This window comes from Triturus cristatus, chromosome 2_1 (genome assembly GCF_964204655.1).
Source record: "Triturus cristatus chromosome 2_1, aTriCri1.1, whole genome shotgun sequence".
Classification (NCBI taxonomy): domain Eukaryota; kingdom Metazoa; phylum Chordata; class Amphibia; order Caudata; family Salamandridae; genus Triturus; species Triturus cristatus.
In genome coordinates this window covers 543,598,961-543,611,204 of record NC_140581.1, presented here as the reverse complement: position 1 = coordinate 543,611,204, position 12,244 = coordinate 543,598,961, and positions in this window count along the sequence as shown.

The following is a 12,244-nucleotide window of genomic DNA, read 5'->3' as shown; positions in this document are numbered from 1 at the left end:
CCATGCCTAAATTGTATAAATAATTTCTTAGCAATTACCGGGTGGATCAAGTCTAATGCGGGCTGAAAGCTATATCCATTTTTTGTCTCGAGAAAAACCGAGGTCAAGTTAGAGCTGTTCGCTGACCGAAGGACCTGGATCAGATTGTGTTCCTCCAGAATTTTTGCCAGAGACTTTTTTGAGAGAGTGGGGCATGAATCCTCAGGTGTGAGCCAGAGATCTTCTCTCCCTATTGCCCTCAGGGATTTTTTTACAAAGGCTAACCAGGGAATGGCGCCTACCTTTTGGATCAGCAAAATAGATTTCAGTTCCTCCCGGAAATTTACAAGTTCGGGAGTACTCCATAGTCGGCGCCAGTACATAACCGGTCGTGAGGCGACCAGATCCGCAATGGGTTGTATGCCCAGATCCATCCTGAGCGGCTGCATAGGGGTGCTCGTAGGAAGTGCCAATAATTGTCTAATAAAATGGTTTTCTGACTTAGTTAAAATCTGGACTGAGTTATGACCCCTTAGTTCGGCACCATAGGTCGCCACCCCCCTCGCCTGGACTTTGTTAACCTCCACCAGTGGGCTAATTAATTTTAATGGGCTATTTTTGTACATCTTTATAATCCCCCCAGTTATCTGTGCGAGTTTTAGATTTACTTTTGAGATCTGGGGGCCCCAATTCATTTTGTTGTTGAGTGTTAGGCCCAAGTAGTCAAAGATATTCACCCGTTCTAAGTGCAGGTATAATCAGGAGGTATTAAGATGTCGCAAACAGGGGAGGGAGACATCATTGAGCAAGGTTTCAGTGAGAATCAATAGGCCCAAATCTTGCGAAATGATGATTTCGGAAATATCAGCTGCATGTTTCACAGCCGATCTGCCGTTGAGCAGCATCGATCTGATATGAGAGTTGGTAGTGACTCCTTCATGATGAGAGGTAGTTATTTGAAGTAGGTTTCCCTTATTGACCGATATGAGATTCACCCTAGGTTCCCTGTGAGGGTCAGAGGTAATAGTAGAGATGTTGATAGTAGAGTTAGAGGAGGAGAAAACCCTCGAACCACAACACGATAATAAAAGAGTGATAGTGTCCTCAGCCGACAACTGAGGCTGAAACCTACGGGGCCTAGAATGGTGGTTAGGAAGAGGCCTAGAGCTCCAATCGGAGCTAAGTAGGGAGAGGATAAATGACTGTTCTTCCCTGCTATAAAGACCTCTTCGTTGATTGAGTTGATCGGTCCCCGAGGAGGGGTGTATATTCCAGAACTTCTCCATCCTCATGGAGAACTATAAAAGGGTCTGCAGGATCTCTTTGACAACAAGGAGATCCGGCTTGATGTCAGCAATCTTCTCCTCAGGGCAGAGGCAGTTAATGCCCTTCGCCTCCAACCTAGAATGAGACAATGGGTCTGACACAATTGAAAGATGGGTATTGGATGGTAGAATATGTCCCTTACCACAGTTACAGGGGGAGAAAGTGTCCCGCTTGCAAATGGTCTCGACATCTACCAAGGGAGGAGTGATAGCATAAAGGGGTGTAAGATCTGGTGCAAGGGGGTGCTGAGCAGATCTAGCGTGGGATTAGTAACGGGCAATTAGGTTTTACCAAGGGCAACAGGGGACGCACAAGAGGAAGAGGAAAGTGTGTGTGGGTTACGAGGAGAAGTACTGGGACTACGAGGAGAGATTACAGAGCGGAAAGTGGGTAAAGAAGGTTACGTGAAAGTTGACGGGAGGAGTGGGTTAGGAGGAGAATTACTAGGGACAGCAACTTGGCGGAAGGCCCTCAAATAGATACTACCATAGCCCAGGTGAAGAATAACCGGGGTAACCGGGTTAGTAGTGTGGGTGATATACATACCCTCTGAGGTGTTTGAGAGAACAGAGCGGTAAATAGGTAAAGATAGGGATGCAGAATTGGGAGAAGAAGAGGCGTAAGGCACAGCGAGTGCAAATATTGTGGGTAGACTGCTCTGAAGGAGAGTGGCCGTGTTTGAGTTATTAAGTGTGTTTTTAAACTCTCAAAAAGATACTGTTAAAGCACATGAGGTTCAGGTCAGAGGCTTGAATAAGGATGTCCCCATTATTGTATAAGGAAATGGTCAGATCAGCCTTAAGGGCCTGGGAGGGTAGTGTTGTTAAACGGAAGCTGTGTGGTGTTTTGGCAGCTGTTTGGAGCGAAGCGCAGAAGTTAGAGTCTATCTCCACTGAGCTATTCTGTTAGTGTAGAAAATGAGGTCTGTCACCACCGAGCCCTTAGTGGAAATATATGTGTCCGAACTAAGCATTTCAGGACATCGTTTGAGGAGATTGTGTTTGAAGGTCTTTTTCGCTTTCTTCGACAGGTTGGAGGGGTAGATAAGCTTAAAAGAATTAAGACCTACCTGAGCAAGGAGGTCAGAGGAGCGAGAGGTGAGCTGAGCCATGATGTGGGTATCAATCAAAAAGCAGAGGTGAAATAGACCAGTTAGAGGAGAGTACTTAGAAGTAGATGAGGAAAAGTAGTCCAATTAAAGTCAAAAGTGAGCCTGGTGTCCTCAAGAATAGAAAAGGGCTGGTGAAGGAGCACTCCTTAGCCATTACAAGATGGCCGCCTCTTTATCCATAAAAGAGCTGGAGAGCCAGGAAATGAAGAGCAGGCATAGGGACCTCGAAATTCCATTGAAGTACAGTGAACCTGGCGTCCTCCACAATAGAGATAGGATGGTCGAGGTACACTCTTTAGCCGTTACAAGATGGCTGTCCCTTTATCCACTGAAGAGCTGGATGGCAGCGAAACAGCCCTACTTTAGTTTCTAAGTCAGGAAAGAAGACTCCAATTTGTTGAGGGGCCTGACGAGACAGGAAACGAAGAGCAGGCAGAGGGACCACGAGGTTCCATTAAAGTCAAGAGTGACCCTGGCATCCTCCAGAAGAGAAATCGGCTGGTTGAGGTGCACTCCTTAACCGTTACAAGATGGCTGCCCCTTTATCCATGAAAGAGCTGGATAGCAGAGAGACAGTCCTACTTTAGTTTCTAAGGTAGGAGCGAAGACTCCATTTTGTTGAGGTGCCTGATGAGCGCAATCCTCATTAGAAAAAAGTCAGGCCAATAAATATAAATAAGTCAGACAACAAAAGCTATTTCCCATCGGTCACAGCAGTCATAAGCAACTCTCCCCCCTCGCATTGAGCAAATGGAGTGGGGGTTAGGAAAAGTATGCAGGAGCAAGAAGCTAAATACGCTAGACCGGAGTCACACACAACTCCACCGCTATAGATCGAGAGGTCTAATCAACAAGCGCTGGTTAGAGGTCTCATCAACAAGCGCTGGTTGCTGTTAGCCAGGTGGAGTCGGGCCCCGACATTACAAAGGCAGACCACCGGACAAACCATGGCACCTGCGAGCCAAAAGCCTGCTAGATTGTTGAAAGGCTCGTCGCGCTGTGGAGGTCAATAAGGCCCTGGGCTCCTTTCCCTCTGAACAAATATAAACACAGTAAGCACATTGTTCAAGAAAGTTACAGTACCAGCGAGAGAGATCATCTATTTGTCTTTATCAACTGGTTCATGAGTGGAACAACTTTAAAGAAACACTGACTTTTTAAATTGGATTTTACAAACTACTAATTAACCATTCTTAGGTCAGATCATTCAAAAGGCAGCCTTCTCGTAGATCTCTGGCTTCACAAATTCCTCTCTCACAAGCAAACAATATTCAGAATAGGAGGATTTATGGAACCAGCCTTAATCTCCATCTGGTATTACTTAGAGAGCACCACCGATTCAAATACAGATGCAGCACTGCTCCTTCTTCACCTAATGCCAGTTGTCGACACTGCAGACCTCAAACTGCTAGTATAAACACTAAAAAGCACAGGAACACATGCACTGGAATACATTGGCTCAATTCTTACTTCAGCAACAGAGCCCAGCTTGACACTTTTACACTGCTCTGCTTGTTGCCAGCCACCTCTTGTGTGGGTGTCAACAAGTATCAACAATTACCCATCTTCTCTTTAACATATACTTGTCCTCATTTCTTTACCTTGTCAGCTCTTTCAAGTATGCTTGCGGCAACCTTGCTGATGATAGCCAAAGAATTCTAATACTCAGGCAACCTTAAGAATGCAAATCATTCAAACCTTGCAAATTCCTCTAGGTAATAATGGATCCTAAATAACTATCTTAAGTTAACCCATCAAAAATAGAAATACCCCCCTGTGGAAAATGGTGCAATTATGACACTTATATCAGCATGGCCTTCTGAGGTAGGACAGTCACTAACCACATCCAATTCAGTGAATAACCTTGGTGTGGGCATGAGCTCATGTCAACCCAAGTTAACAATGTAAGCAGAGAGACTTTCTCTACGATGTGAACTCTATGATGTATCGTCCCTTAACTGCGTCTGTCATACAGCATTCAGGAGTATATATTCTTAGTACTGTCACATCTTATCTATGTGAATTGTCTCTACTTGGGCACTCAAAAATCATTTTGAAAGAAAAAGGTACAATGAATCCAAAATGCACTAGTCAGGCAAGTCCTAAACCTAAGTAGCAACACCATATGAGCTCAGATCCTCAAAGCTATACATATTGGTGAACAATAGCAGTAAATGCCCTGGTTACTTACCAGCAATCTTCAGTACTCCGAGTATAGTCTTCCTCGCCACAAGATTAACGAAGTGAGCTTCAGCTCCACACCAGAACCCTCCAAAGCAAAAGTTAGCCTCCCATGCCTCCCATCTCTTCCCAATATGGCCGACCCAAGTCACCCTGGTCTTGACCTCTATAAGAGGGAGGTCGGTCCAACCCTTCAGCCTGAACTACCAAGCATAAACATGAAGCCGGTAGATAGAGAGGGAGGGAGGGATGAGAACTCATGTGGCGAGGAAGGCTATACTCGCAGTAATGAAGATTACCGGTAAGTAACCGGGGCATTACCTCCACATGATTAATGAAGTGAGTACATACCAAAGCCAAGCGGCTTCATGGAAACTCACAAGAAACCAGACCAGAAGGGGATGCTAAGAAGCAGGGCAAGCCCACCAACCACAGATGAGTGGAAGAACCACCTAAGAGAAAAAGGCAACCACGAGCAGGAAGAACCAGCAGAGGACAGAGAGACACTGGGAGGGCCAAAGAAAAACCTGGACCCCCGAGACCCGTAGGGCCAACAAAACTCCACTCAAACCCAAAACCAAAGGAGGAAAGGGAAGGCACGAACCCAGACCGCATGGAGCCAAAACGAACAACAACTGGCACCATAACAAGAAGAGGCAGGCAGGCCGAAACACACCCAGACCGTCTGACGGACAGCCAAAAGGGAGAGGCAAGTCAACGCCCCAAACACCGGAACCAAGGAAAGGAGGGCAACACCCTCACAGAGACAATAAGATGCCACAGCCGTCAAAGATGCAGTCTGACCCAAACACAGCAGCACAGCACGTCGGACCACCAGCACCGAGAGAACAGAAACCATCCCAATTCTCACGACCGGAGGGAAATAAGGAAACAAACCTCACCAGGCCCAATGGACAACCGAGGAAACCGATGGCAGAAGCCAAGGAACCAGACACTACCAAAGCAGACCGGCTGAAACCGCAAGAACGGAGGAGAGCGCAGAAAGGCAACAAGCACCCCACCGAACCGCAGAAGTAAGGCCAAGAAAACCCCATCAACACGGTGAAAAACAGGCAGGCCATGGACCCCAGCGGGCCAAAGGATCTCCTGGAAGACCCGAGGCAACCCAGCCACCGATGGACCAAAGCGGCCACGAGCGGAAAACCCACAAGGCCGCCCAAGGATCTGGAAAACAGAAGGGACCAGGGCCAAGGCCGAGCCACCAGAAAAGCAAGAGAAGGCCCAAAACAGGGCAAACGCGTACCAGGAAGCAGCAAGCACCCAGTAGCAAGGGGAACTCAGCACAAATGAGCTGGAATGCCTGGCTCAGGGACCAAGAATACCGACCCTGAAATGTACCACCAGGAGCAAGCGAGCCGCTGAAGCGAACACCCAGGTGGCCAATAACCAGGCCCGACCCAGCAGAACAACTGAGAGCAGACTGGAACAGAAGCGAACAGGGAGGCAAGACCACCTGTAGAAACACACCAATGGAGAGAAGGAAAGAAGGGCATGGCGAAACGATCCCGAATTAAAGCCAACACCACCAGGGAACAACCCCGACCCAGCAGGCACAAGCACGCCAGAGCCAGGGCCAGAGAAGCAGATGACGCATAATCCCCACAGGAAGCAGAGGGTCCCGCAATAGAGAAGGAAGAACCGGGAAGGCCAGCACCTCCAGAAAACCAAAATCCACCGCAGGGGTAACCAAGGGAAAAAAAAACAGGCGAGCAACACCAACAGAACAAATGCCCCGTCCAGGCCAAACAAGCCCAGACCCGGCATCGGGAAAGGGAACAGAGGCAAAGTGCAAAGTTGAGGGTCCGGCCAAGTAAGCAACAGAGCCTTCTCTTGGGACCCAAACCGTTCCCGCAGAATGCACCAGTAGAAAAGGGCAGGAAGGGAGCCGCATGCCCGACACACGATCCAGAAGAAGGGGAAGAGGAGGGACACCGCCAACCCAGACTGGACCAAACCCTTGGAGACACAACCACCAGCACAAGGAAAACGAGGGACAAGGAGACCACCGGCAACAAGAGAAGGGTCAACCACAGGAACCAGTGAAGAGGGAACAGAACTGGAACCCAAGACGGCTCAGTGGCACTGAGACCCCCCGGAAGGGAAGAGCCCCCAAGAGAAAGGCAATGCAAAGCACTGACAACAAGGCACAACAACACCAGAAACACTCCCTGCAGAGGACACCGATCAAGGTAGACAACCCCAACACGAAAGCCAGAGGGGCAGTCGGAAAAACCAAGGAGGAGCGCCTGGAACTGGGAGAGCAGGCAAATACCACAGCATGGTATAAACAGATACCCCCATTGGGATACAGTGAGCCTGTGCCACCAGAGGCACAAGACTTATCCTCAAGAAACAGGTCCATGGACCACACAAGAAACCAGACAAAAGGGAATAGGCACAAGGATGGAGGCAACCAGAAAAACCAAAAACTGGAAAAGGGTGACCACCAAGACCCCACCGGCAAACAGGAACCGGACGAGCAGGCCCCACTCAAGAAGAACCTGAGAGACCGCCAAAGCAACACCGTAAGCACAGACAAATACGAAACCTGTAGAAAATGGCGCAAGCCGAACCCCCGGCCTGACCCAGCCGCCAACACCAAAAGCCAGTAGACCAACCAACGAGCAACCACACTCCAGACATGAGCAGGGGAGCCCAACTACCGGAAAAAGGCGACAGTAGGGAGGCACGGCGGTAGGCAGAATGAAAAGCAGTGTATGCTCATACACCACATTGGGACGCCTTGAAAACCTATGCAGGATTAGAACCCTTGTCCAGAGGGAGCCCAAAGCCCAGAGGGGAGGAAGGAGCAGGGACACACCGCCAACAAAACAAATTAGGGGCCCTGCGACACCCCTAAAAAACTCAAGCGAAACACCAGGACCTGTACACACAACCCATAGTAAATGGTCGATGTATGTGCCTCCAACAGTATTTATAAAGCGCATGTTCACCTCCAATGCTATAGGCGCTGAATAACAGAAGTGTTAATGTTACCCAAGAACCAACACTAACGCCAAATCATAGCAACCCTCCTAATAAGTGGATCTAACAACCCAATGGGACCCGCACAGGCCATAATAGAATAAAGCCAGATCGAGAAAACACCGGGCAGGCCCCAACGCTGTGTCCTGCAGTGCACGGAACAGCACACAAACGGCTCCTCGATGCCGTTACCAGGGAATCAAAAATCTGCATCACAAAAACAGATAGACATGACCAGCAGGGAATAATACAAAAATGTTTTGCAACAAGAGTAGTAGATAGAGGAATAATTGCCAAATCTGTAATCTGCTGTCTACACCCTGTGCTATGAAGCAGACCCGTCAACACCAGTTAATAAGGAGGAAACCAATGACCAAGCGAGTAAGGTTCCCTTAGACCCGTAACTGATAGAGGCAAAAAACGTGACAGCAGCAGAAGAGCCAAGTCAAAGCGAGATCTCCTAACAGATCCAGCTTACTCTCACCCTCAGCTGCCAACCAGGTTGCCAGTCTCAGTGTATAAGTGATTTGCCCAGAATCATAGGATGTGGAGCGTCATTGCCGAGGCTCGAACCCAGTTCCTCAGCACCGAGGTCGGCCGCTCAAGCTGTGAGGAAACATCCTCTCCACTGAGAACAGCGAAGCGCGTATGCAAGTTAGCAAGACACCATACCAAAACCACACACAAATGAAAACCTTGGATGTAAGGTGACAGTACTACCACACACAAAGGAAGGCAAAGAAAAATAAACCACAGCAACATCCACATGAAGGACCGGTGCCACTTAAGGATACATGTAAGTCCACAAGCCGCACACCGTCGAACTGAGGAACGGGAAAGATTGCGGCTTCGTACAGGAACGAGCCCGTCATAGGCGATGGCAGAAGCGAGCGGCCCCGGCTGAATGTGCACCTACCTGGCCCGGGAGAGGGCCCTGCTCGGAAAATGGAAGCAAGGCAGAGGCAGAGGCAGGAGGCAGCAGAAAGCCCTCAGCACACTGAGCCTTACAAGCCGGCCGCCCAAGGAACAGAGCCAACAGCATGCCCACACCAGAAACCAGCAATCCGACAGAAAACCCAGCCCCTGAGAGAAAATAGCAACACAGGAAGCTGGACGAGGCTGAACCCGCCCCTCGGAAGACGGACCACAATGCTGCCGAAAGGAGCACCCCGCCCCCTAGGAAGACCCTCAGGAGAGGCCTGGGGACAGCGGAAGAGGCATGAAAAGAACTAATCAGCGAACAGCAGGTAAGACAGAGGAGCTACAGGGAGCACATAGAAGTCATTGCCCCTGAAACAGTCACACAGCCATCTAGCTAATGAGCATCAAGCCCACAAAGCAAACAAACACACAGCAGCAATGTGAAGGCCATTTAGCACCGACTGGAACGGTAACTCCCTAGAGATGCCATCATGTACCCAGTACAGAGACACAAAAGGAAAATGGAGCTCCGCTGTAGCCCGTGGAAACCAGCAAAATCTGTGGGCCACGGAAATGGCATCAGGAACACGGGGGCGCAACCGTGGACCGCAGAACGATGCGCCGGGCCCCCTTGCCTAAGCCAAACGGCGGAGAAAGCGCCCGGCTGAACCAGACCAATTACATCAATGGGTACCTCCCACGCAGGGACACCCCTCCCCAGCAAAGAAAGCCGGGGCCTCAGGGGAAAGCCGTCCCACTCCCAAAATTACAGAGTCTGGAAACAAAACCCCAGATAAAGGGAGCAACCGCCGGGAGACCCAGGCACAAACAAAGTTCCAAAACCAAAGTACCTACATGGACGGGGGACAGAAAGGGACGCAAAGCAGAGCGCCAGGCCACTCCGGCTGCCCCCCTGTTGACCCATGGCTTGCTAGGGCAGAGCCTAACCGGCCCTGACAGGATACCGGGAGAATGAAGGGGGGAAGGGTCCCAGATCCCATGGGCCCGCTAGAGCAGGACCACCAACCAAGGACCCATGTTCCAGCTACAGCAGGAACGACTTACCTGAATCATGCTCTGGAGAATCTGCAGCGCAGGACCAAAAAATAGGCTGAAGGGTTGGGCCGGCCCGCCTCTTATAGAGGTCAAGGGTGACTTGGGTAGGACATATTGGGAAGGGATGGGAGGCATGGGAGGCTAACTTTTGCTTTGGAGGGTTCTGGTGTGGAGCTGAAGCTCACTTCGTTAATCATGTGGCGAGGAAGACGTACGAGGAGGTAATGTCTCATACAAAGCACACTCCATTGCAAACCGACTGATCGATGGAGAAAAAACCTACATTCAAAGGCGAAAACTCAGATCCTAAAATGGCACCACTACTTGCAATTTTCTCTTCAAAAAACATATTGGAGGTAGCTCCTCTATTTACATCTGAACATAGCTCTTCTATTCACTTATACAGGCTCTTGAACACTCTTTCAAAGGGAAAAACAATAGCCATCTACAATTCAGGAAAGCAATAATGATCTGGTTATTAACCGGTAATCTTTATTACTCAGCGTCCTTGTCTTCCTCGTCAAAGTCCTAGGGGTGGGCGGAGTTCACGGAGTTTTGCACACTATGCGCTATGCTTGGAGTGTGGAAATGGACAAAAACCTCTACAGACTGCAAAGTAGCGAATTTCACCGCCAGCGCCAACCAAAATAACAACCCAAACAGCAGAAGGATAACTAATAAAGCCTGCACCCTGTTGCCATAGCAAGCTCAAGCTATAGCCCCGCCACAGGCCTCTGTGGTCGTTTCTGAAGAGGCATTGAATTTGGGATCGAGCCTTCAGTCCCAAGGAGCCTCGAGTGAAGGCCGAACTATTGCGTTATGTAATAAAAGTGGCTCCTGCGGTACTCAGCTCACTATAGACCTTAGGTTAATGCACACATGCAGCAGGCAGAATGTGGGGCCAGGGAGAGGCATTACGGTCAGAAATGCTGACGCTAAAGCTGTGGAGTCAGATTCCATTCTTGGCGTCAGCTCAAATCCCTGCAGGCTGCCTCTGAGTGAAGTTCAAAGACCTCTGTGCAAGGAGTCTCTAGGAGAGGGTTACAGACATTGCCGATCGGCAGGCAATCTTTGACTGAGTAGGCACAGAGACCTTAATACTAGTGAGTGAGGTTACAATACACAGACCTACCTTGGTGCAGGGTGTCTCTGAGTGAGGTGCAGAGTGCACAGACCTCAGTGCCGGGGGTGTCTCAGTAAAGTTCATGCCACAGACCTCAGTCCAGCTGAGTGAAATGCTGGAAACACACACCTCAGTGCACAGACCTCAGTGCAGAGTCCACGAGTGAGGTACATGGGCCTCAGACCCACTGTGTGAAATGTGGGAAACAGACCTTAGAACAGAGATTTCATGAGTGACGTATACAAGCCTAAGTCCCACTGAGTGAAATGAGAGACACACACACCTTGGTGCACAGACCTCAGGGTAGGGTTCCCCTGAGTGAGGTACGCAGGCTCTCATGCTGCTGAGTTAGATGAGGGACACAGGCAGACTCAGAGCAGGTACAAAGATTCACTGCAGGGTACCATTATGTGATATACATAGATTCACTGCAGGGTACCAGTGAGTTAGGTACACAGATTCACAAGGTACACAGATTTACTGCAGGGCCCCACTGACTGAGTACACAGATTCACTGCAGAGTTTCCCTGAGTGATGTACACAGACCTCAAGCCCACTGAGTGAGATGAGGGACACAGACAGACCCCAGCCCCGGCCCCTCACTATACGCCTCATCCACGAGTCTCATGAACACATACCTGCTCCTTGAGGACTCACCTGTCTATGCGCATCCCCTGTACCTGGAAGTACTGGGGATCCCTGAGGATGGTAGGACGTGGCTGAGAGGCTGGAAATAAACACCAGACACCTCATGTAATTAAAGGCTCTGGCTGGGAGATGCCACTTAGGGCTGGGCAGTGACGTTGTGCCTGACTCTGGCATGGTTGACTCTGAGGATATGTGCGGCCGCAGTTAGCTGACCAGATGAGAAGGAGGCTGCGGATCTCCATGGTTGGGTCTCTGCTAGGCCATGCCATGCAGTGAGCATCGCAAAGCCCTGGGGTTCCTCCTGGGACACGTACTTTGATGTTGGCGGCATGGACCTCTACGAGCTATGTGGAGTGTATGGTTTGGGTTCCCATCATCTCTTGAGCTGGAGCGAGAGCTGCTTTGGGTGAGTGTTGGGTGCTACCCTATTTAGAATTTTCTAGATCCATGGTTTTGTGACTGAACACATGACTCACCACTGTCCAGTCACCATCTGGGCTGGGGCAGGGCCATGGGTTGCTTCTATTTTGTATTTGCTTTGTATGGTGCATTCTGTGCAGGCCTGAGTTGACTTGAGCCTTACTTTACCCAATTGTGGAACCCAGCAAAATCTCTGAGTTTTTCGGTAACTTCACAGAATTCCATTGAGTGAAACTTCTCACACTCTGCCCAGGCCTAGTTGACTTCTCTCCTCGCACATATTGCTTACCTAGTCCAGCCAAACAAATACACACACTATTACATCCAATTACCCAAGAAGCCTCAGAAGAGGAACTCACACTAAACATTACTTCATATAACAAAGCTGAAATAACACATACTTTGAAACAAAATCAAACAGGAAAGGGAACGGCTATGGATGGGATTCAGGACTGTGATGAGGAAGACCTAGC